We start from the raw sequence: 25,873 nt of genomic DNA, 5'->3' as shown, positions 1-25,873 counted from the left end.
TCTGTGACATCTTGATTTTAGGACCTCTGACCTCCAGAACTTGTATGTTGTTTTAAACCACTAAGTTTTTGGTAATTTATTACAATAACAGAAGGAACCAAATACAGAAAGTGAACTCCTTGAGAGCATACACACACTGCGCTATGTCTTTCCCCCAGGCAGAAGTTTCACACTCTACAACCCAATCCCCAGAAGAGAAAACTTAAGTTTTCCTATAGTAATCACCTATTTGATTCCTTCTAGCTAATTAGACCTTTTGATAGATCCCTTCAAAGCATTTTCTGCTTATATCTAACTATTAAAACCATTTATTTTCATTTTTGTTTTAATCACCTTTCTTGGATGGAAATAATGGCGACCTTGATTGTCCCCAGGGATCAGATGCCACCATTTATCACTAAACTAGCTCCTGCTGCTTCAGCCACAAGACAAGGGCCAGAGATTTCTGAGTGGGCCAGTATTTACATGAACTTTTCTCCATCCCTTTTAAACTGTGATCATGTAGGCTCTTCCCCAAAAGGCTCAGCTCAACCCCAGTCATAAGCCCTTTCTAATCAGGTAGGGGAAGCAGTCATCTCTGTCCATCCAGCCAATGGAGTCTGGAATTAGTCTTGCTACAATAGATCCCAAAGGCCTGGGGATGAGCTCCAGGAACCTGTGTTCTCTCTTTGTCAGTGCCAGTACCACCTCTTCTGTCAAGTTGGCAGAAGCTTTCTGCCTCAGCCCCTGTCTGGCATTCCATGTCCTGCTGGTACCACTGCCCACCCATGTGGACATTTAGCTAGCCTACTTCTTGTCAGTCTCCCCCTTGGAGATCATGACTCTGGTTCCTGAATTCACTTTTCCTGACTTGGGTCTTACTATTAAAAGACCACTGGGGGTGGGGACCATGGTTTACCCTGAGACTTCTAGTCTCACATGGAAACTGGATTCCCACTACTATGTGCCACCAGCCAAGCCGGGCTTCTTCGCTTATTAATCTATATCCAAATATATTCAAGTTTTCAAATTCCCCATAAACACCCCGCATTGGACTCACCAACTTCCCCATCTTGTCGGATCCTTGCTTTCTGCTTCCATAAATTCCATGAGTTCCCAGCGTGCCACTTTAGGTACCAGGGAGCCAAGAATCGCATTGTCTATCACCCACCCTGTCTTGATAAAACTAAGTGAATCTTTTCCAAGTCTCTTTTTATTCTTTTCTCACTCCATCCTTCTTAGTAGCCTCCTGACTTTCTAGAATCTCACATCATTGGGCCGATCCTTTCTCTCCTTCCAAACAAATTTACTAATCTTTTATCCTGTTCCTTCAAAGGCATACTCTTCAAGTAATAAATTCATGTGTTTGTGTCTGCCAGAAAGTTTATATGGTTGCTATTCCCAGGAAATATTAAGCATCTTTGTCCAAGAAATCCACAGTGATGATAGGTTTCTGAATATCTTAGAAAGAAATCAACACTATATAAAAAAAGTATTGTCACAGCCACCTGCCTCACAGCCTTACCACAAAGCCACTAACCTTTCCACTCACTAAGCAAAAAAGCTATCTTGGTCCTGAATTAATCTCCATGGGCAGTCTTATTGACATTCTTTTCACACCCTTTGTTTTAATTACATTTGAAGATGAAGTATAAGGATTGTAGTCCTTAGCAGCAAGTAAATATAGAGTGATTAAAGGGCCAAAGCAAAAAACTCTCCAGATGGAAAAAGAAGGGATTTAGATACAATTAGTTGGTACGGCTGTTTTAACCTATGCAGTCACATGTTGAGTGACATCTGATAATAATTTACGTGTGATTCAGGAAAGAGTTTTTAGGAAAAATTATTAAGATCAGAATAGAATGAGTCAGCTGATACACATATACAGAAGCTTCCCTTTTTACTTACCATTTGGAGGCATTAGAGATTACAAATCTCTTTAGACTACTGTGACTGTAGCCAATTCAAGATGAAGGCTCCATCCAATGTAAACTTCTCCACAAGCAGAAAGAACAGCAATAATGAAAACTGTCCACATGTCCAAGGCATCCTAAAAGCTGAAAACTGTCATCCTAAATTTATAATACTGCTAAGTACAGCTGGAAAATACCTGCCTATTGAGGAAATTGGTCTTCTTAGTTTATATGAGAAATAACTCACTTGGGAAATGAGTTTGCTTTAGTTAGCTAGACTGCTCAAGCAAATACTATAATGGGTTGGTTTAAACAGTGGGAATTTATTGGCTTACAATTTTGAAGTTAAAACAAGGTCCAAATCAATGCATCATCAAGGCGATGTTTTCTTCCTGGAACTATAGCATTCTGTGGCTGGCTACTAGCAATTCTTGGCTCCGCTGCCATATGGCAAGGCACATGGCAGCATCTCCTTGTCTCTCCCTTCTCTTTCGGTTCTGTCTATGTCCAGCATTTTGCTTCCTGTGGCTTTTTCTCTGTCAGACTGAATTTCACTCTACTTATAAAGGACTCCAATAATAGGATTAAGACCCATGCTGATTGAGTTGGGCCACACCTTAACTGAAGAAAACGCATTGAAAGGTCCAATTTACAATGGGTTCACACCAACAGAATGGATTAAAATTATGAACATGTTTTTCTGAAGGTACATAAAGCTTCAAACCATTGCATAGCTTGATGCTGCAATCCAATGGATGGCTTTTTTTCTTCAATACCCCCTGCTTACCTATCACAATTCTATTTTTTGAGAAATCCAAACTCTGCTAGACTCTTATACCTACAGTTAGAAGACCCATATTTGTCACCAACTAATTACCTTGGGCATACTTTTTAACCTCCCTCTCCTGGATTTCCTCATCTATAAAGTGGAATTTCCTATGGACTTCTTATAAGAATCGAATGGTATAAAAGTGGTGATAATGCTATTTTTATACATCCATTAGCTATATAAACTTCATCCTCATTTACTTTGAAAGGTTCTGGAAAGTGGAGAAGTAGAGATGCTGGGTAAATCATGGCTCTCTCCCCTAACAAGGAAACTTTTCCTATGTGGTTTTCAGCCTTGTGACTTAATTCCACTGAGAGTTTCTCCCCTTCCTTCCTTTGCTAAGTCACCTTATTGACTTTTCCTCCCTTTAGATCTATAAAACCAATTGCAATTTAATCATTATGATGCATAGAGATGATGGTAGATAATAACATCAGAGTTGGCAGGATCAGTTAGCCAGGAACCAATGGAAAAGGCTATGCAAAATATGATGGAGGCAAAATGCTGGCATCCTCTCATCCTCCTGCCCCAGATAATTATGCCACCTTGGTCCCAATTCTTATCTTAATGCTTTACTAAAAGTATTATATAAGTAATGGCTCTTGACTAACAGGTTAGTGATAAGATATTACTCTTTCCACTATTCTTGGTTCAAGAAATTTTCTCTAATAGAGTAAATATCCTCTGCTTTTAAATGCCTCTTAAACAGGTTTTCAAATCCCTTCTCTCTGATGGTAATTAATTGTGTCAATTTTCTTTACATAGTAATAGATGGAATCCCACCCAGAACAGATTAATTTAAAGGCAGACACATCTCTGATGACTCATATTAAACTAATTAGTCAACAAACTGCAAAAACTTAGTATTTTTGATGCCTAATGTTGGTTCAGTTATAGCTCTCCTATTCTCTACTTGAACCACTGGATATTTTGGACCCAGAAACAAAACTTTATAAATGTTACTTTGCTAGGTTTGGCCAATCATTAAAGGCAATTTTGAGTTTAGGACCTTGATTTTGTCATCTACCATATTAGCTATCCCCAAGAAACTTCATATGATCTGGAAGGGTTCATCAGCCAGCCATCAATGTCTATAACCAAATTACCAATAAAAGATACATGAAGAAAGAATCCTATTGTATGACCCTAAAGACATCCCTCCATACTAGTACAAATCCATTAAACAATACTTCTTCAGTATGGTCATATGAATTCTACCATAACTAAGCCTATATTTCTCCACCTTATTTTAAATGCAATAATGAGAGAACTTGTTGGCTACCTTGCTAAGTTCCGAACTCTATATCTTTTGTACTCCTCCAAACAAGCAGTCTAACAACTTTATCCAATAATAATTTTTCCTTAGTCATCCCACACTGACTCTCAATGTCTATCACTTCTTTTTTAAGCATTCACAAACAATCCTCTTCAAAATAAAAGACAAGTTGATGAGCCTTTCATCTCCTATGACAAAAAAGAAAGCATAACTCCTTCCTTTCTTCCTGATAGGCTTCTTTGGGCTTCTAGTTCACAACTAGGAACCCTACTTTAGCCCATAAACTGGGAAATATGAAAGGCTGCCATCTGTGAATGGGGGCTTAGAACAAAGGAAAGGTTCTTCCAGGCTATGAAACAAGCAGTCTTCTTACTTAGGTCATATGGTCACTCAGGCACTGTGGTGTTGGAGGTACAGAAAGATGCAGCAAGTACTGTGGTGTTGGAGGTAGACAAAGATGCAGCAGGAATTTCTGAAAAGTTCCACCAGGAGGCTCACATACAAGAATCCTGGGGTTTTGGGAGCAAGGCCTTGCCATCTGCAGAAAAGAATTATTTGCTTTATGAAACACAGTTCCTAGTATATTAATCTGCTCTGATGAGACTGACCATAGGGCACCAAGTAACCAGGTACTTGGAACTGCCCATCATATTCTAGCTTCTGTTGGACTGACAAAATTATAAAGTCAGATGGACCCAGCAGCAATCAATCATAAGTTGGAAATAATACATCTAAAATTGAGTTTGAACAGGGCCAGAAGGCACGAGGATGCTGTATGAGCATATAGCCCAGGCTTACTTCATCCACCATAGTTGTATTAGTCCCTCAATCAGGGTTAGTCCCCCACTCAACCAGCTAAAGGAGAACAAAAAACCCAATCTTGGTTTATAATTTGCCAACTCAGTATATAAGTGAAGCCTAAACTGGACAGCAGCCATCCAACAGCCAGATTGAATGGTGTCCTTGAAAGACAGTAGAGAGTGGAAATCTTCCAGATGGGTGAAGTTATGAGTAGTGCATCCATCATCTACCTTGTGTAGAAAGAGAAATGGTCAAAGATAAGAATGTATAAAGGATATATATATATATAAAGGAGATTATATATGTGTGTGTGTGTGTGTGTGTGCGTATGTGTGTATACTCCACAAATTTAAAAAAAAGAAATAAAGAGCAACTAAAGAGACAATGGCAATTAAACACAATATATGTTTCTGGACAAAGATATAACAAGGGCAGAGAAAAGGCTCAAAAGGACATCTTTGTGTGCACAGGTGGTTCCGAGGTAGAATGCTTGCCTTATATGTGGGAGACCTGAGTTCAATTCCCAGACCATGCACCCAAAGGGGAAAAAAAAGGACATCATTGTGACAATTGAAAAATTGGTAAATTGTATACCAACATTAAGTTTGTTGACCTTGATAACTGCACTTAAGGTGGCTACACGCATACATCTCCTTGTTTTTAGGAAATGTACATGGCAGTGTTATGTGTTCAAGGAGTATGAGGTACACAACCTACACTCAGGATTTCAGAAAGTGAATTAATAAACAGATACAGAGATAGATAGATTGACAGACAGGTAAACAAGTAGATAGTTGGATTGATAGAACGGATAGGGCAAATGTTACAAAATGTTAAAATGTGTGGATATGGGATCTGGAAATGGGGAGAGGATAGGATATGTTGGAGTTTGCTGCATGGAATTTGTATTACTTTGTAACTGTCCTTTAAGTTTGAAAGCATTTCAAAATAAAAAGTTAAAAAAAATAAAAGAATGTACAAAGATTCCTGGGCAGTGACCAATAATCTGGCAAGATGGTCAAAAATCTGGAAGGAAAAATGACTTGAAGATCAGAAACAAAAAGGGATATAGAAGGCTATATGGAAGCAGGCACAAAGTTTAAAAATTTTGTATCACATGTTAACATCCACCAGAACGCATCTTCCCTGGAAAAAGTACTGAACAACCAAGAAGGCAAAGTGGCTCAGCAAGTTTTATTTTTTTATTTGGCCAAACTGGGTGTCTTGTGATGTCATCAACTGAGGAGCAGACACAAGGGGAGGTAGGAGCTTACAAGGTACAGGGGATGGTGATGGTCTCAGTTCTGGACTTGCTGAGTTTCAGAAATATTCAAGGAATTTTATGTTTGTAGGTTAGAGATCAGGAAATAGACCAAGACTGAGAATATTTCTCCTCTCCTCTCACCTTCCCTCCCCTTCCTTCCCCTCCTCTCCTCTTCTGTTCACTGTTCTCTCTTCCTCTGTCTCATATGTGTGCATGTGTATTTGTGTGTGTATGAGTTATAAGCATATAGATATTAGTAAAAGTCATGAAAAAGGAGACAACTATAAAGAGAAATGGAGAATCAATAAGAAGATAAAATGACTAGAACCAAATGCATTAAGGAAAGGAAGAGAAAGAAGAAGGCTGAGAAGAAATAGACAGAGAGGCTATGATGAGATCCAGCAAAGAAAGGTGTCACAAAATCCAAAGAAACGATTTAAAAAATTAAAGTAGAAAGATAGCACACTATTGCTTCTGCAGTTAGGTGAATTAAAAAAAAAAACCCTTAGTCTTTATTTTTAGTAAGTATTTAAAAATTTGAATAAATGAAAGATTCAGATAGACAAAACCAATCATATGTTACATCCACATAACCATGGAGAAGCTCAACAATGTGTAAGAATTTCTACCATATTAATTAGTTGAGGCTCAACTCTCTGAAATCCTTTATCATAATAACAGCTAGATACTGTTTTCCTGTCCACCCAATGAGAAAAGTATAGCGAGAAAAGCACTGGGATGAAATTCTAAAACTTGTCTTCTATTATGAGGGCCAGGGACATTTCCTATATAATCATAGCCCTCCTAGTTACATCTGTCTCAATCAGAGCTTATTTTAAAACTGCAGGTTCCTTCCTCCAATACTCAGTGCTTCATATGTGAAAAATATTTATATATTAATATCGTTAGTAACTTCAAATAGATACAATAAAAAATGAGGGGGAAGTAAATCTCTGGAAACAATGAAAAAATACATGAACCAAATTTTAAGACTAATAATTGGGAAAAGGGAAAGGATATTGGGGCCTGGTATATCAAGGAAGAATTCATGAGAGAGGAGAAACTTGATTTGGGCCTTGAGGAAAATCCCATCTCCAATCTCCAAAAAGTACTGCCTTTCAGAAACTCTTCACAGTCACATGAAACCAAGAGAATTCCTTAGTTTAATGCATAAAGTTGTCTAGCCAGAATGGGCTAGGCTTTCTCTGAGCACCCACTCTACCCTTTATATGCTCTATAAGATAATGGACCATTGTGGACTAAACCCATCTGTTGTTATGTCTGCTTCTGCCATTAATGGATAAGCATTTCAAGAGCAGGAACCCTGTCTCTTTCATCCTTATCTTTCCAGTCCTCGCCATTGTGGCAGATACATAGTAGTGCTCTATAAATGCTTGAGTAAAAATAAGAACACCAGAGCCCTCGAGTAAAAATCATGTATCTGCAATTTGTACAGTGCAACATTTTAGCTATGGAAACCCAAAGTGATGAACTCATTAGCTGAATGGCATCCCATGATGTCATCTCTTCTAAAAATCATATATTTCAATGCTTACCAGTAATTTATGTACCTTGTGTAGGAATCAGGCAAATTGAAGTCCATAATAGTTAACAGACAGAAAAGCAGAGTAGATGTTATCAGGAGACCTTAGCTGAACTGTTCACAGGATCTAAGCTAATGAACTCTCCTTCCACTACAATTCCCACTTCTCTACTTCCAGAAGAGAACACACAGACATTAGTAATCCAACAAATGACCTCAGGCTAATTAAATCAATAGTCCCTGAAAATTAGGTTCTTAAAAGAAAGTGTTTTAAAGACCTTTTTAAAAAACTGGAGTCAGTGTTATTGGGGATAACATTTGAGGATAAATTAGAAAGTATGATATAGGAAAGAAAGGAAACAGAACTGTCTTCAATAATCTAAAAAGTCAATTATCATTTGAAAATACCAAAGTTGATATATAAATACTCTTTAATATCCTACTGTACTTTTACATGTATAAATGTTTTCTTGATATTGTCATTAACCTTGCAGGAGTCAACATCTATGTCCAAGGAAGAGTATTTGTCCTCTGATATTAAATATGTATGCACATGTTTCTGTTTCTCAAAAGCTATTATGAAGAACACATGATATTTCATCCATCACCACAAAAAGGAAAGAATTAGAGTGATTGCCCCACTGACTCTGGGCCAAGGGACAATGTCCTTGAATATATCTGATCTTGAGCAAGCCACTTAGCTTTCTAAGCCATAATTTATTCATCATATGGCAAATAATAATAACTGCAATAGGGTGCTCACAGAGATGTTATATATGAATAAAAAGTGAACAATCTTATACAAAGATAATAAATTCTAGAAACTCCAAGAGGTACATTTTTTCCCATCTTAAAATCTCTGAGATGTGGATTTCTTATAGTCAGTGCTATATCACAATCACTGTTGGCCAACTAATGGTCATGATGTAGTGGACCTTGTCTATGCATATGCAAACCTATTCATAGCTGTTCATTCTGTCATTTCAATTGAGTCGTATGCATTGTCCATTCTGCATATGTTGAGTGTAAGTGCTATTTAAAATGTTTTCAAAAAGATGACATTATGATTCGACATTAAAACAGAATGTTAACAGGTGCACAATAAGGCATAGAAACAGAACAACCAGGTGTAAATATGATATTATTGAAGTAAATATTCATTATCGGAGAATGGTCATCTGCATGAAAACAGGCACAGGGGTTTAAGGGACTTGGAGAAAATTCTAGAACATGCAGTGGAATGTTCTTTTTCAGCATGCTTCTTTTCAAATATTCTGATGTTACAGAGGATGTCATGGTGTGTTGACAGACTTGGACACCAGTGACCCAGAAATGAAAATTATTCCGGAAAGGCAGACTCTGAACAAGGAGACATTTCAGGGCAATATCAACCAATTTTACAGAGATTCTCTTTGTCATATATGTACAGAATGGTATATAATTTGAATTCTTCTAAATAAGATTAAATTTTCTTTTTTAAATATTCTATTAAAATTCTAGAAAATAATTGTTTCATTGTCTAATTAGCAGATTATTTTTGTTTTTTGTGAAGCATAAAATAAGTGTACGGTGACTTGGAGCCATTGAAATATCCCACATACAACACACAGACACACAGAAATGAAGCTCAATACTTTATTAGCATCATGCTTTGGGGTAGAGACCTGTTTGTATATGTGAGGCAGTTTATCGCTACCCATAATAGTATTCAATAACTTCAAACTCCATTTTATTCAGTAGACTTTGGAGATTATTTGGGGTTATTACCCAAACTAAAGGATCAGATTCTGCTTTGGAAGATAGCGTTCCCATTTGCTGAAGTTATTTAAAGCATTCAGAGTGAAAAATAAGGTTATTCCTTGTATTCCTTTGCTCATGGCCACATCTGTCAAATCCTAAACATCTGCTTCAATTGTTACATTGCTGTCTTCTTTTCTGTAGTCATACCCCCCTCTGTTACTTCTTATAAGGACATTTGAGATTGCATTTAGGCCCACTCAGAAAATCCAGGATAATCTCCCCATATCAAGACTTTTAAGTTAATCACATTTTTAAAAGTCTCTTTTGTCAAATAATGTAACATATTCACAGGGTTCCAGGGATTGGGAAGTCAACATCTTTGGGGGCCCTTATTCTGCTTATCATACTTCTCTCCAAACTGTGAACTCATCCAGGCAAGAACTGCCTTTAAGTAAAAAGGTAGCTGACAGAATGGGAGAAAATATTTGGAAACCATATATCTAACAATAGTTTAATAACCAGAATGTATAAAGGACTCTTATAACTCAACAACAAATAGACAATATGTATATATAAGCCCAATGACTTGAATAAACATTTCTCCAAAGAATATATACAAATGGCCAATAATCACATGAAAATATGTTCAACACCATTAACCATTAGGGACATGCAAATCAAAACCATAAGTTACCACATCACACCCACTAGAATGGCTATTATTTTTTTAAATGGAAAATAAAAAGTGCTGTTAAGGATGTAGAAAAATCGGAGCCCTTGTAAATTGTTGGTGGGAATGTAAACTAGTGCATCTGCTATGGAAAGCACTTCAAATAAGTTAAATTTTAATCTACCATATGGGGCATATACCTAGGCAATTCCACTGCTAGGTATATGCCCCAAAGTACTGAAAATAGGGATTCAGATAGATATTTTATACACCAATGTTCATAGCATTATTCACTTTCGTCAATAAGCGAAAGAAATCCAAATGTTCAAAAGCAGATGACTGGATAAACTGTGGTATATTCATTAAAGGAATGAAGTGTTGATACATACCACCATATGAATAAACTTCAAAGACAATATATTGAGTGAAATAAACCAGCCACAAAGGAACAGATATTGTCTGATTTTGCTTGTATAAAATAGCTAGAATATGCAGACTCACAGAGATAGAAAGTAGAGTATGAGTTACCAGGAGTGGGGATGGGAGGGCAAATGGGGGGTTAATGCGTAATTGGTACAGACTTCCTGTTTAGAATGATGGGAAAGTTCTGGTAACAGAAGGTAATGAGGGTGACAGACATTGTAAATTGTGATTAATCCCACTGAATGCTATGCCTGGCAGTGATTACAACAGGAAAGTTTTTGTTATATAAATTTCCACAGTTAAAAAACAAAGAAGGAAGGCAAGCTGCGGTGGCTCAGTGGCAGAGTTCTCAGCTGCCATACCGGAGGACCGGGTTCGATTCCCGGTGCCTGCCCATGGGAAAAAAAAAAAAAGCAAAGGAAAAACAACTAAAGAGACAATGACAATTAAATGTAATACTTAATCCTAACAGGATCTAATAATGAAGGAGATAAGTCTCAATAGTACATTATTAAAATGGATGGACGAATGAATGAATGAACAAATAAATAAATACATTATTAGGACATAAGAAAGATGGAATATAGACAGTAAGTTTTATATCAATATTAAGTTTCTTGAAGTGGATAACTGTATTTAAATTGGTTACATAAGCGAATATCTTTGTTCTTCGGGAATGTGCATGCAAGTATTATGTGTTCAAGGAGCATGAATATACTATCCATTCTCAAATGTTCAGAAAATGATAAATAGATAAGTACATAGATAGATAGATAGATAGATAGATAGATAGATAGATAGATAGATAGATAGATAGACATAAATTGATGATAGATAGATCTTGATATGGAAAATGTGGCAAAATGTTAAAATTAGTGGATCTGGGTATCTGAGAGTGGTATGCTGGAGTTCTCTGTATGGGTTTTGTATAACTTTTGCAACTGTTCTGTAAGTTTGAAATTATTCCAGAATTAAAAGTTTAAAGATGAAAAGAACTGCTTTTTAAACTCTATATTTGTAGGTACCTTGTACAGTGTCTAGTAATGTGCTCAACAAAATTTGCTAAATAAATGAACTTATCTATCCATACTTCTATAATCATTACTATTACATTCAAGTTTCCATGGCTAGTGCTTGATGCTTTTTAATACAAATAAGCTACTTCCTTTATACCATGTCTTGCATAAGCACTCAAAAAATGTTGGTGAGGCATTCACTTCATATCAGAGTATCCTTATTAGTCAGGGTTTTCCAGGAAACTGGCAAGTGTAAATTCCATACAGCAGGCCACAAGCTGGGAACTCCAATGAAGGTTTCAATGAATTCCCCAGGAGAAGCTGACTAGCTGAAGTAGAGAGAGAAATAATTCTTTCCTACTGCTGAAATCTTCAGTTTTCCTTTTAAAGTTTTCAATTGATTGAATGAGGCTTCAGTCATTGCTGAAGGCAATTTCCTTTGCTGATATAGATGTAATCTTAGCCATAGATGCAATCATCTGACTGAATATTTAAATCCACACAATACCCCCACAGTAAAAATCAGACCACTGTTTGCCTGACAGAAAAACTGGACATCATAACCTGGCCAAGTGGACAGATTAATTTAATCATCATGGTATCCTTCAAATCCTCTGGCTTTTAGTGGTTTCAGAATGGGGATTTATTTTTTCCATTTCCATTGATGTTCTGTTTTTCCATTCATCCTATAAATTTACTCAAAACATCTGTCCCAGGGTCACAGACCTTGGTGGAGAAGCTCTATCCTAGTCATGTGATCTGCCCAATCAGGATGATTTTACATCATATTTCAATTGGTAGCCAGTTTAATCAACCTTATGGTTGAGAAACTTTGGCTTGTGGATAAATCAAAGCAGCTTTGCAACAAAAGTCAGGGACCAACTAACTTCCTGGGAAGAACTTCACTTTGCAAATATATTGCTTTCTCAGTCATAAACAAAGTCACCAACAGTACCTTTCACCTTGAAAAGAAATTCCAAAATTTCAAAAGGAAAAATTGCCCTACAGACACAGAAATCTTAACTCATCTCACAAAGTCTTTTTTAAAAAACATGATTTCTCCATCATAAATTTGTCCTGGTTAACCCAAGAAGACATGTAGTTTTTGATTTGTGCTACCAAACATCTTAAATCTCACTGCTAGCTACAAGTCCCTAAATCTAACTGTTTTCGCTGACAGAAAACTTGGAAGCTCTAGATTTTATAGGCATTTTTCTTGGCTTTGGCATTCTCCCCCAGTGACTGTCAAAGGTGATATCGCCACCTTTGATCACTTTTTTTTGGATAAAAGAATGTAAAAGCATGCAAATTGTGCTCCATCTGTTCTGGAACTTAGCCCATAGTCAGCAAGCATGAAGAAAAGAATGCAGCAAGTCCCAAGAGAGGCAGAATGAAGGGTTAGAAACAGATTAAGGTAATGATCTAGACCATAAACAGACATATGGCAGAATCCATAATCCAAAAATAAGCATGACAATATTTCTGGTCCTATATCTCATCCAGAAACGTACCACTCTCCATCAAGAAGTAAAGTCTATTTCTCCTCACCTTGAACTTGGGAGAGACTTTGTGACTGCTTTAGTGAATAGAATCCAGGAGATGATAGTGTGTGACTGCCAGGGCTAGATCATAAAAGGCAGTATGTACTTTCTCCTTCCTTCTCCTCTTCCTCCCCTCCTTCTTTCCCTTCTCTTCCTTCTCTCTCTCTCTTTCTTTTCCCCTAACCCCCACCCTTCAGCTATCTCTCCCTCTCTCTCCCTCTCCACTTACCTTAACCTAGTTACCATATTGTGAGGAAGCCCAAGCCACATGGAGAGACCATATGCAGGATATTCCAGCCAATAGCTTCAGCTAAGATTTTGGCTAGTGTCAACAACTAGATGGGAGTGAGAAAACCTTCAGAAGATTCCAATCTCCAGCCTTCAAGCTACCCCAGATGATGCTGAATGGAGTAGACACAAGTTATTTCCACTGAGTCCTGAACAAATTGTAGATTCACAAACAATATAAATGTTCATGTTTTATGCCAATAGGTTTTGGGGTAATTCGTTTCACAGACATAGAAAATGGAATAGTATGGAAGTTGGAGGCCAAGATGGTTCAAAGGCAAATGGGCAAGAACTAAGGATCATGCAGAACAAGCTGACAAAGCCACTTATGAAATAAAGATTTATAAAGCAGACACTAATATACTATGTTTGTGACTTTGAAAGATGGTGAAACTACAGAAGAGAAATCTATTTCTCTTGCTGTAGGAAAAAGCAATTTCATGCTGAAACCTGTATTCAGAATAACTGTGGCTAAGAATATCATGTCTTCAGTGTCCAATTCTTGTTCTAAGCTATTAATAACCAAGTTATTCCAAAAGCCAGGATTATTTCACTAGTCCATAGCTGTAGTATAGTTCTTTCTCATAAGTTCCAGATGACACCTCCATTTGCCTGACCCACATATACCTCAAATTAAACATCTGAAATGAGCTCATCCTCCAACCTCTCTCCCAAAATGCTCCTCCTTCTGAATTCCCTCCCTCCATGAATGGCACCATGATATATACCATTTCTTAAGTTAAAAAAGCTAAGTAACATCCTAATTTCTTTGTTCTCTTTTACCCTGTTTCAGTTTGCTAAAGCTACCAGAATGCAATATTCCCAGAAATGGGTTGGCTTTTACTATAGGGATTTACTAATTTAAAATTTATAGTTCTTAGGCTATGAAAATGTCCAAATCAAGATGTCAACAGGACAATATCTTCTCTGAAGAAAGGCCACCGGCATCTGGGACACGTCTGACACATGGGAGGCCTGTGGCTGGCGCCTACTGGTCCTTCATCCCCAGGTTTCATTGCTTTCAGCTCCTGGCTTCAATGGCTCCTTCTCTCAGCTCCTCTGGGGGCTTTTTCTCTGTGAGCTTCTGGGCTTTTATGTCTTTTGCCCTCAGAAAGAACCCCAGTGAAAGGATTAAGACCCACCTTGAATGGGATGGGCTACATTTCAATTGAAATAACCTAACCAAAAGGTTCTACCCACAGGAATTGATTAAAAGAATATGGCTTTCTCCGGGATACATAAAAGCTCCAAACTATCACATGCCCCAAATGTAATCTGTCATTAAGTCCTGGAGATTCAAAAGAAAAAGAAAAAAAGGGTGGGCCACGGTGGCTCAGCAGGTAAGAATGCTTGCCTGCCAAGCCCGAGGACCCGGGTTCGATTCCCGATGCCTGCCCATGTAAAAAAAAAAAAAAAAAGTCCCGGAGATTCCACCCCTTTTTATCTTCTATTCACCTCTCCATTTGTCCACAATTCCCAAGCCCTGGTTCAGACATCAAAGTTCACCTAAACTCTCACATCCCTCCTGGTTTACCTCCTGCTCCCCTCTCCCCTTTTCAATCTATCCTTCAGAGTAGAATGATCTTTCTTAGGTCAGTCATCTTCTTTTCAAAATTCTTTACTGATTTCCTTTCAGCATCAGTCTAAGACCTGAGTTCCTTAAAGGAAATACAAAACCTTTACAATTGGCGCCCTAATTCTATCTCAAGTTTTACATCCTGCCTCTTCCAATCCTTCTCCAGGAATACCCAACTATGTGCACTTCTCCAAACTCTTCCTCACCTTTCATGCTTCTATGTTTAGAGTAAGTGCCTGAAATGCCTTCCCTTCAAATATGCTCCAGGAAAATATGCTCACAGAAAAAAAAAAGAGCTGACAGAGAAAGCCACTCAAGCCAGAAGCTGAAAGCAACAAAACACAGGAAAGGAAGACCGGCAGATGTCTCCATGTGTCTAATCATGTGACAGAGGAGTCCAGATTCCCAGCAGCCTTTCTTCAGATAATGTATTGTCCTATAGATGCCCTGAGTTAGACGTTTTCGTGGCCTAATTACTGTAAATGGTAAGTTAATAAATCCCCATTGTAAAAGCCAACCCATTTCTAGTATATTGCATTCCGGAAGATCTACCAAACCAAAATGTAGGTCCTTAAAAATATTTGGTATTTGAATGAAATAAAAAGTGAAAAAATAAATGAATGAATGCATAAAAAGTGAACAAATGAATTAATGAATGGGATAAAAAGAATGATGGTCAGGAAACTGATTCAAATGCTTTTCTCTGTCACTGTGTCACTTTATGATTTGTAAAACGTATTTCTTTTCTCTAAGCTTCAAGACCTTTATCTTAAGGTGAGAAATTTGGAGTCAATTATCCTTCAGTTCCTTTTCAGCTCTCATACCTGCCAGTAAGAACAACCTGGGCTGGAGAGCATTACCTACAGAAGTCATGCCCAAACTTGGCCAATTATACGAATTATCTAGGAAGTTTTTTAAAAACCTGAGATTTTTAAACCCCACCTCAAAGCATTAAATCAGAATCTTTGTTGCTGGACCCTGGGCATGTGTACTTGAAAAGGCTCTACAGATCATTCTGAAATTCAGGCAGATTGGAGAGATATTGGTCTAGCTAACAGAGTAGTGTTTCTCAGGCTTGATCAATCACAGACTCTGGAGAATATGCCTGATAAATGTTACATTGACATTTAAACACTTTCTTTTAAAAGAATGGATTGATAGACTAGTGGATCAGAATAGAGAGGCAAGGAAAAGACCCACACATATATGCTCAACTAATTTACAACAAAGATGCCACTAAAATTTAGTGAAGAAAGACTGGTCTTTTCCATGAGAACCAGTCCAATCAATTAGACATCAGAATAAAAAGCAGTAAAACTCATCCTCTACCTCATACCATATGTAAAAATGAATTCAAATGGATTATATATCAACTGCGAAAAGTAAAACAATAAATCTTACTGAAGGAAACATAATAGAATATCCTCATGATCTTGGAGAAGGAAAAATTTCTCAAAAAACACAACGACCTTGTTGATAAATTGAATGTCATTGAAACTAAGAACTTTGCTTCATCAAAGGGCACCGCTAAAGAGATTGAAAAGGCAAGACATATACTAGAAAATGCATATATCCTACAAAGGACTTGTATATATAACATGTAAAACTCCCACAAATCATTAAGGTAAAATCAAACAATCCTTTTCTTTAAAGTGGACAAAGTATTTAAACCGGCAATTCACAAAAAAGGGTACGTAAATGGACAGAAGCATATGAAAGGTTGTCAACACATTACTTATTAGAAAAATGAAAATTAAAGCCACAATGAGATATCGTACACACCCACTAGAATGGCTAAAATTTAAATGACTGTTAGTAACAAGTGTAGAAAAGAGTTTAAAATAACTGCAGTAGCTACTTAAGCTGAACATAAAATTGCCCTATGACCCAGAATTGAACTTCTAATTATATACCCAACAGAAATGGGTGCATATGTCTATCAAAAGACAGCTTCAAAACTACATTACAGCTTTATTTGTAATATCCAAAAGCTAGAAACAGTCCAACTGTCCAACAGTAGAATGCAACAAAATATTGTAGTCTACTTACATACTGAAGTACTATAAAGCAGTAAAAAATGTCCTACTCCTCCATGCATAACACTTCACAGACATAATTATGAGTGATAATGACAATGCAAGAAAGTTACATATATAAAGATATAATTTATAGGAATTTCAAGAATAAGTAAAACTAATCAATTGAGACAGAAGTCAGAATGCTGGTTACCTCTGGTTGGGAACTATGAGGAAAGGGATAGTGTGATGGTTAATTTCTTGTGTCAACTTGGCTAATTCATGGTGTCTAGCTGTTTGTTCATGCAAGCACTAGTCTGATTATTGCTGTGAGGGTTGTTTCACAGGTAGATTTGCATTTATAATAATTTGATTGCATCGTCCACTGGTTGCATCCCCAACCAATAAAGGAGATTGTCTTCCGCAATGAGAAAAGTCCCGTCCAGTCAGCCAAAAGCTTTAAAGGGAGAACTGATTATTTCAGCAATTGGAAAGAATTTTTCTCTCCATTTCAGTCAACCAGTTTCTTCTGGGGAATTTATGGAAGCCTTCATCAGCATTTCTGACTTAGATTGTCCTATGGAATTTGGACTTGCCAATTCCCACAGTTACATAAGCCAATTCATATACTAATACCTCATAATATCCTGTAGATTCTGTTTCTCTGAAGAACCCTGACTCATACCTTTAATATTAGCACAAACTCCAATTTAGGAAAATTTAGATAACAAAACTGCACAGCAGTAGTCAGTCCACAGTATGACCCAGATGAACGAGAACATGTTCAGAACATGCTCATATTTAAGATTGCAATTGAAATAAAATCCCAAAAATGTTTGTTTTCTAAAATTTGTAAATCCCTGGAATACAGCAGACACACCCAGGTTCCTATGCACTCCTATTTTACAAACATTTAGAAGTATGGCCAAGTGTTCAAAAGCTGCTATGGTCAGCTACTTATGAGATTATCAGCATATCTCTCCCAACCTTGCCATATCTTGGCACAGACTTATGTTTTTTTCCTTGATGGTGCTTTCAGGGTCATTCTGAAGATAAAGAGCATCGTAAGCTCTTTCCTAACCATTGTCTTTTAGGGTTAACATTTAACCCTGAAAATCCATAATGTTTTTTCAGTATACTTGTTGTCTATGAATTTACCTAAACTCATGTTTGAAAGCTGAACCAAGAGTCAAGAGATACGAAAGGGGGAAAATGCTTAGGCTCTGCCTCCTATTATCATATCTCTAGAGCCCATAGGAGGGTTGTACAGGGCTCTACTCTTCCCTTAAAATGTAGTGTACAGAAATACCAACTCCAGTTAAGCAATATGAAAACACACAGTTTGTTGAAAGTTACAAAGCTGCTGCATTTTCTCCAGGTTCAGATTACAACTTCAAAGTAACTCTCTAGTTCTAGTTATTAGAAAAGTTTATGTAAATTTCTAGGAATTCACAAACCCCCTAAATTTCACCCTGGGTATCCTAGGATCTTGAGGGAGAACTGAGAAGTGCTGGTGTAAAGTATAGCTAGAGAAACTATTATAATAGTATTGATTAAAGGGTTAACAAAGCATTTCTCCTCCTGTATGGTCAAATTTGACCTTTGTTACCTTTCTATCTCTGTTCTCCCAGAAATGTGATAAAAGTGAAATGCAAACCATGTTACAAGGCATGGTTGCTTATGGTAAAAATGACCCCTGATGGTATACTGTGTTTTAACTGGTAGAACCATGAATAAACCATAGCTTTGGTCTCTCTAAGCTCAGAGACACTTGCAAATTAACATGTCCTTTGCAGGCTGGAAACTATGTCTATGGAGTTGTCGTAGGTGATATTAGTTCCAATTTGAGACATGAGGTCAGGGTGGCTCCCACAGTCAACTCTTGGGCGTCTTTCTCTTGTGTCTGTTGTACTGGGGCACTAGAAAAGATTAGCCCATGGACTTCTGTGTGGATTGCTGGGAGGATTCTCACTGAGCAGTAACACCCGTCATTACACTGTGGCAGGCTAAAATTCCTTCCTGCATCCTCCTGAGTAAATTGATGCAAGGTGGAGCACATTTGGGTCTTTTGAGAATGTTATTTCTAGTTGGACCTAAGACAACCAAGAAGGAATATGGCAATACCTTTGAGGACTTTCCAGGCAATCAAAAAATTAACAGTAATTTCTGATTGAAATGTTCAGAGTTGACAGAGAAAGGAGGAGTTAAGAGACTTAGTAAGCCAAAGAAGTCATAGAGTTCTTTCTTTAAGATGAGAATAAGACTCTAAAGTTTAGACAGATTGTGGAAAATTTATATTTGTTATTAATTTGTAACTGTAAATCTGATTCTCAAGCATATGCATGACCCTGTACCAGGATAACCTGGTGGCCAATATATATTGCAAGTAGAGTAATGAAAAAGTGCTAACTTACCCCCGTAATGCTGAAACTGAATCCATTTCTTACCGAGAAGGCTATTTTATGGCTAATGATTAGAAATTTAATTGTAATGGGAGCAGGAGGTAAGTTAAATTTTCTCAAAGAGCTTTCCCATCTAGGATGCTCCTTCAGACTAGAAAATATACCTCTGACATCTCAGGAATCTTCTGAGGCTGAGATTTTACTTGTCTTCCGTCTTTTCAAATGTTACAAAAATTACTGCCCTTACAAAGTTCAAATACCTTGTCCCACATTGATTTATGCTCTAAATCTGTACTCCTCTTGGATGGTTCTTCCACTCTGGTCAGGGAGAGCCCTGGGTTGTATAACACAAGGCAGCCTGTCATAATCAATGAACATATTTATTGCATAAGAACGTAGTGGCAGAAAAAGGGGAATAGAGTCTCTCAATGCAGTGAACAGCTGCTGAGTTGTTAACATCCACTCTCCAAGCTAGTTTTGTTGAATTGGTTAAACTACTACCTTTGCCACATTTAAAGAAACACCCAGAAATACACTTTCCGGCATCACCTTCACATCCATCATCTTATTAATTCAGTTTGCCATCTAACTAACTTGGTTGCTCCAGACTCCAGCCCAAAAGGATCACGGGATCAAGAGTTCCCAGATCTTGACAGCTTCATAGGAAAAGGCTCACAGATGCATGGTGGGAAACATGGATTAAATCTCAGCTTCTCTGCTTGTCCTCACTGGGCTTCTTATGCATGACCTGGAAAAGTGGGATGATAACATCTACCCTTACTTATTTCAGCACCATCCACAGTCAACAAAGGAAAAATGAGAGATCTTTTTAGAAGAAAGTGTCCTCCGGGTAATAGTATCATCATCATTATCTCCACTTTGGGTACAGTAGGTAAAATTGATACAAATTTGGCATTAGTACTACACCTTAAGAAACCAGGATTAAATGTTATAAATAGATAATGTGCCTCCTGAGGAACAATAACTTTACCAAATGAATAAATTGTACTCTTAAAATAAGTGTTGTATTAATAATGATGTTCCCCCATGCATCTTGCCTCTTTAAAACTATTTTTTATTAAAGAAATTGTAGGCTTAGAGAAAAATAAGAATTGTCATGTACCCCTTGTGGTAGTTAGATTCAGTTGTCAGCTTGGCCAGGTGAAGGTGTCTAGCTCTATTGCTGTGGACATGAGCCAATGGTACGTGAACCTCATCTGTTGCTCATTACATCTGCAGTCAGCTAAGAGGTGTGCCTGCTGTAATGAATGATGTTTGATTTAATTGGCTGGTGCTTAAATGAGAGAGCTCAACATAGCACAGCCCAAGCAGCTCAGCATACTTATCTCAGCACTCGAAGCCTAGCCCAGGCCTTTGGAGACGCAGAAAGAAATCACTCCAGGGAAAGTTGTTGGAACCCAGAGTCCTGGAGAGAAGGCCATCAGAGACCATCCTGTGCCTTCCCATGTAAGGAAGAACCTCAGCTGAAAGTTAGCTGCCTTTCCTCTGAAGAACTAACGAAATAAATCCCCTTTTATTAAAAGCCAATCCATCTCTGGTGTGTTGCATTCTGGCAGGTAGCAAACTAGAACACCCCCTTATACCCACAGTTTACCCTATTATTAACATTTACATTAGTATAGTAACTTTGTTATAATTGTTGGAATACTTTTTCTTATATTTATATTATTAATGGTATTACATAGTCTGCAGTACATGTTGTTTATGTCATACGGTCCCATTTAAAAAGAATTTATTCTAGTAACATATATATAACTAACATTTCCCCCTTTTAACTACATTCAAATATATAACTCAGTAATGTTAATTGCATTCATAATGTTATGCTACCATACCTACCAACCATTACCAAAACTTTTCTATCACTCAGAACAAAAACTCTATGCCAGTTAAGCATTAACTTCCCATTCCTTAGCCCTACCCAGCCCTGGTAATTGTATTCTAGTTTCTGACTCAAAATGATGACTTCAAGGTTCATCCATTCTATCACATACATCAGAACTTCATTCTTTTTCACAGTTGAATAATATTCCATCATATATATATATATACACACACATTTGTTAATCCACTCATCTGTCGATGTATAGTTGGGTTGCTTCTAAATTTTGGTAATTGTGAATAATGCTGCTATGAAATCTCCATTTATTTAGGTCTTCTTTGAATTCTCTAAGCAATGTTTTGTAATTTTCCAAGTATAAGTCCTTTACATCACTGGATAAATTTATTCCTAGATATTTGATTCTTTTGGTTGCAATTGCAAATAGAATTTATTTTTATTTCCTCTTCAGTTTGCTCATTACTAGGGTATAGAACACTACTGATTTTGGCATAATCTTGTATCCCATCACTTAGCACTAGTAGCTTTTTGTGGATTTTTCAGGATTTTTTATATAAAATTCATGTTATCTGCAAATAGTGAAAGTTTTACTTCTCCCTTCCCAATTTGGATTCTTTTATTTCGTTTCCTTGCCTAATTACTCTGCCTAGAACTTCCTTACAGTGTGGAATAACAGTGATGACAGTAGGCATACTTGTCTTGTTCTTGATCTTTGGGAAAAAGCATTCAGTCTTTCACCATGGAGTATGACTTTAGCAGTTGGTTTTTCATATATTCCCTTTAGCATGGTGAGGAGGTTTCCTTTTACTCCTAGTTTTTTAAGATTCTTTTTTTAATCAAGCAGGGGTGCTGGAATTTGTCAAATGCATTTTCTGCATCAATTGGGATGATCATGTGTGTTTTTTTTCCATTTGTTGTATTAACGTGATGTATTAGATTAACTGATATTCTTATGATGATACAGCCTTGCATACCAGGGATAAATCCCACTTGATCATGGTATATAATTCTCTTTCATTATGCTGTTGGATTGGGTTTGCTGTTGGATTAGGTTTGCTGTTGGATTCGTATTTTATTGAGGGTTTTTGCATCTATATTCACAAGGGATATTGGTCTGTAATTTTATATTCTTGCAATATCTTTATTTGGTATTAGTTTCAAGGTGATATTGGCTTCATAGAATGATTTAAGAAGTGTTCCCTCATTTTCATCTTCAACCCTTTGGAAGATTTTGAGCAGGATTGGTATTAATTATTCTTGGAATGTTTGGTAAAAGTCACCAGTGAAGCCATGTGTTCTTGAACTTTTCTTTGTTGGGAGGTGTTTGATGACTAATTCAATCTCTTTTACTCATTATTCATCTGTTGGTATCTTCTATTTCTTCTTGAGACAATGTAGGTCATTTCTGTCTTTCTAGGAATTTGTCCATTTTACCTAGGTTATCTAATTTATTGGTGTATAGTTTCTCATAGTATCTTCTTATAGCCATTTTTTTCTGTCAGATTGGTAGTAACCCCCTTTATAGTTCTGATTTTAGTTCTTTTCTTCCTCTCTCTTTTTTCCTTTGTCAGTCTAGCTTAAGGTTTGTCAATTTTATTGATCTTTTCAAAGATCCAACTTTTGGTTTTGTTGATTCTATTGTATTTTTATTCCCTCTGGTTACTCAGTGAGTGGATAGATGAGAGTGGCATATAGGAAGAGTAAATTTTGGTGAAATTAAGGAAAGTGGAGAAGACGGAAAAGTATATAAGACCTGATGGGGATGTTTAGATACTGCATGCTTCAAATCTTGATCTGTTTCCTTATTTTCCAGAATCTACTATTTGGATTTGCTGAATCAGAGTATCATATAAAAGGAGATTTTTCCTGAATCTGACTCAAGCTGGTGCCAATTCACCAGGAGCAACTTAGCAAATTCATGAATTCGAGTTCCTTTACACTTGTCAAATCAAGACAGGTATTTCTTCAATCTGAAAACTCCTGAGTCACCTTTCATATTCATTGAATTTGCAAGAAATTATGAGAGAAATTTCTTCTAGGAGCTAATTCTCTGACACATTAAATAATTGATGGTCCAAGATACTTCCTAACACTTTATGAAATGATTAGCCTTGATAAGAAAACTCTAAACAGAATTTTTTTAAATGAAGCCTGAAGACTAAGGGATATTGGACAGAGTTTAGTGCAAAATATTACATGTTTATGTCCAGCAATTGGGCAAAGAAGCTAGCATTTCTCAAAGTCGTGATCAAACAAATATTCTACTGCAGTCAGCCACTCCTGGCATCTTCCTTTTCCCTCTATGAGACATGAGTTGGCCAAAAACTCTAAAACTTCACAAAACTAAAGATATGCTTGAAAACCCACAATTAAAGCCTGAGGGAAACTTTCTTTATGGTCTTAGCTTAATGACTTAAGGGTCTGAAGTTAAACCTTCTCTTAGAAAAAAAATGTTCATGTTTGGAATATTTAAACCTCATAACTTCAGGCAACCTGAAATGGCTCTGCTTTAGAGAATGCACCCAACCAGCAGGAAATGCTGCCCAGTATTAAACCTAAAAATTGAAGGAAATTCTATACTTCAAGGCCCAATAGGAAATAGATTTGCTAGCTATTTAATACAATTCTGGGGAAACTTAACTTAAATTGTGACATTTCAGAAAGAAAGGATCCAAATGCTTAGTTTCGAGGTACGTTAGACTTTCGCTCCCATACTGGTGGTCAGTGAAAGGGAGGGGTAAGGAGTCTGGGTTGTAAGAATTCATTTTTTTCTTTTATTTCTTTTTCTGGGGTGATGCAAATGTTTCTAAAATTATCATGGTGAAGAATACACAACTATGTGATAATATTGTGAGCCACTGATTATATAATATGGCTGGACTTATGTGAGCGGAGATTTCTCAATAAATAAATATATAAATATATATATATATGTATATATATAAAGATTTGGTCATCAATTGCAGATCTATTTGCATACATAGCAGATCCCACTAACCAAAAGGCAACAGGAGGGCAGACAATTCTCACTCTTCCTTGCATACTTGCATAGAAAAACCTAGCCCAGAGTTTTACACTCCGCAAGTGTTAAACCAATGTTTATAGAAAATTTAACAAATGAGCACTGTATAAATATACTACCATTTTTTACAGATAATACCATTTATTATTCCACTAAAAATATGTTGGTCCCTTCCTCATAATTTCCTTAATACAATCTACCTAGACTAAAAAGAGGGCAGCACTTGGAAAGGAAGTCAGGTTGGAGCATGGGATTGGGAATCATTTTTAATTTAATTTCTAAATTTGATAATACATCACTTTTCATTTGCCGCACAAAAGAGAAAGTTGGAGATTATCATTATTGGCAAATATTCTGATGTCATTCAAATATAGGTTTGACCCCACCTCTGTCATTGGTTTGTGGCTTTGGAAATTCATTTGAATCCTTTAAGTCTCAGTTTCCTCATCTGTAGAATGTAAACAATAGCAGTACCTACCTCATTGGGTTTGGGTTAACATGAGAATGAAACTGATTAGTATATGGGAAGTAGTTAATGAAGTGCCTGGCAAAGAGTTTCCTCAATGCATGCTAGTTATCAACAAATACCAAGTTTTTGACAGAGCTAGCTACTCTCCTATATACCTTCAGTAATCAGAGTTTGTACAAATGGCAATTAGACTATTATCCCCAATTATACTATTCCCAGAAAAGACATAGTAAGCTCAAAATAGTAATTATTTGCTTATAATATACCAGAAGATTGTTCTAAGTCTTTTACAAATATTATTTTAATCTCCACAATAAGACTAGGAGATAAGTCTCATTATTGTCCCCATTTTATAGATGAGGAGAAACAGAACAGAGAAATTTTACCTGTCTAAGGTCACACAGCTAATAAGTATCAGAGGCTTGAACACAGGCAGTCTGGCTCCAAAATCTACTTTACCTCTTCAGTGACTTCTGTTATTTACTCTGACTGATCTGATTTTAAAATTATCTTATACATAGAAGAGATTCTGGTTTATTTTTATTAGGTAGGGAAAATGGCATATTATTTCCAGCTATCAGCCAGACCATTAGAAAATACTCCTTGAGTCTATGTTTTAATCCAATCACAAACAAAAAGAAATCTCAGAAAAGAAAAGAAAAAACACTCAAAATGTTCAATTGCCAAGTATTCTAAGTGGTTTAAGAAAGCCTCCAGCTAAAAATAATCCTTGGATCTAATCTTTAATTACAAAAGGATAGATTAATTCCCTCCAAACTGTGGCAAAAGCTTAAAAAGTATCCCTCCTTGACCCGTTATTTTTCAATTTGAACAAAACAAAACAAAACCTACCAAACAAATAATTTTAAATGTCTAATCATTGTGAAATCCACCTGTATCACAAGAGCAATGTGTCGTTCCATTTAATATTGCAAAAAGCATTCTCTTCCTTAACCATGATGCTATTTCAGAGTGTGTACGCAGCAGGCGGTAATAATCAGACACCTGATGTCCAGGTCAGACATCGTGTAGATTTGGATGGAACAAAGTTTTTAGAACTAAGTTGCAAGGCTAGGTAATTATTGCTCCTGAAACTGACAAACAGGAATTTGTATAAGGATGGGTCTTAGCCAGGAGAGCAAGGGAGCAAGGGTGGTGAAGGAAAAGAAGCAGTGGAAATGTATAGTGCAGGAAAAGAAAGTAAAGGGCAAAGGTCAGGTAGAATACAGGTATTCTTAGGCAAAG

At 36.8% G+C, this 25,873-nt stretch overlaps 1 pseudogene; it reads right to left on the bottom strand.

Moving 5' to 3' along the window:
* Nucleotides 1-25,653, bottom strand: part of LOC143682391 (NHL repeat-containing protein 3 pseudogene) — a 197,227-nt pseudogene extending 171,574 nt beyond the window's left edge.
* Nucleotides 25,654-25,873: the final 220 nt, after the last annotated feature.

This window comes from Tamandua tetradactyla, chromosome 1 (assembly GCF_023851605.1).
Source record: "Tamandua tetradactyla isolate mTamTet1 chromosome 1, mTamTet1.pri, whole genome shotgun sequence".
Lineage (NCBI taxonomy): Eukaryota > Metazoa > Chordata > Mammalia > Pilosa > Myrmecophagidae > Tamandua > Tamandua tetradactyla.
Note: the sequence above shows the minus strand (reverse complement) of the source record. Positions and strands in the feature narration are given on the sequence as shown.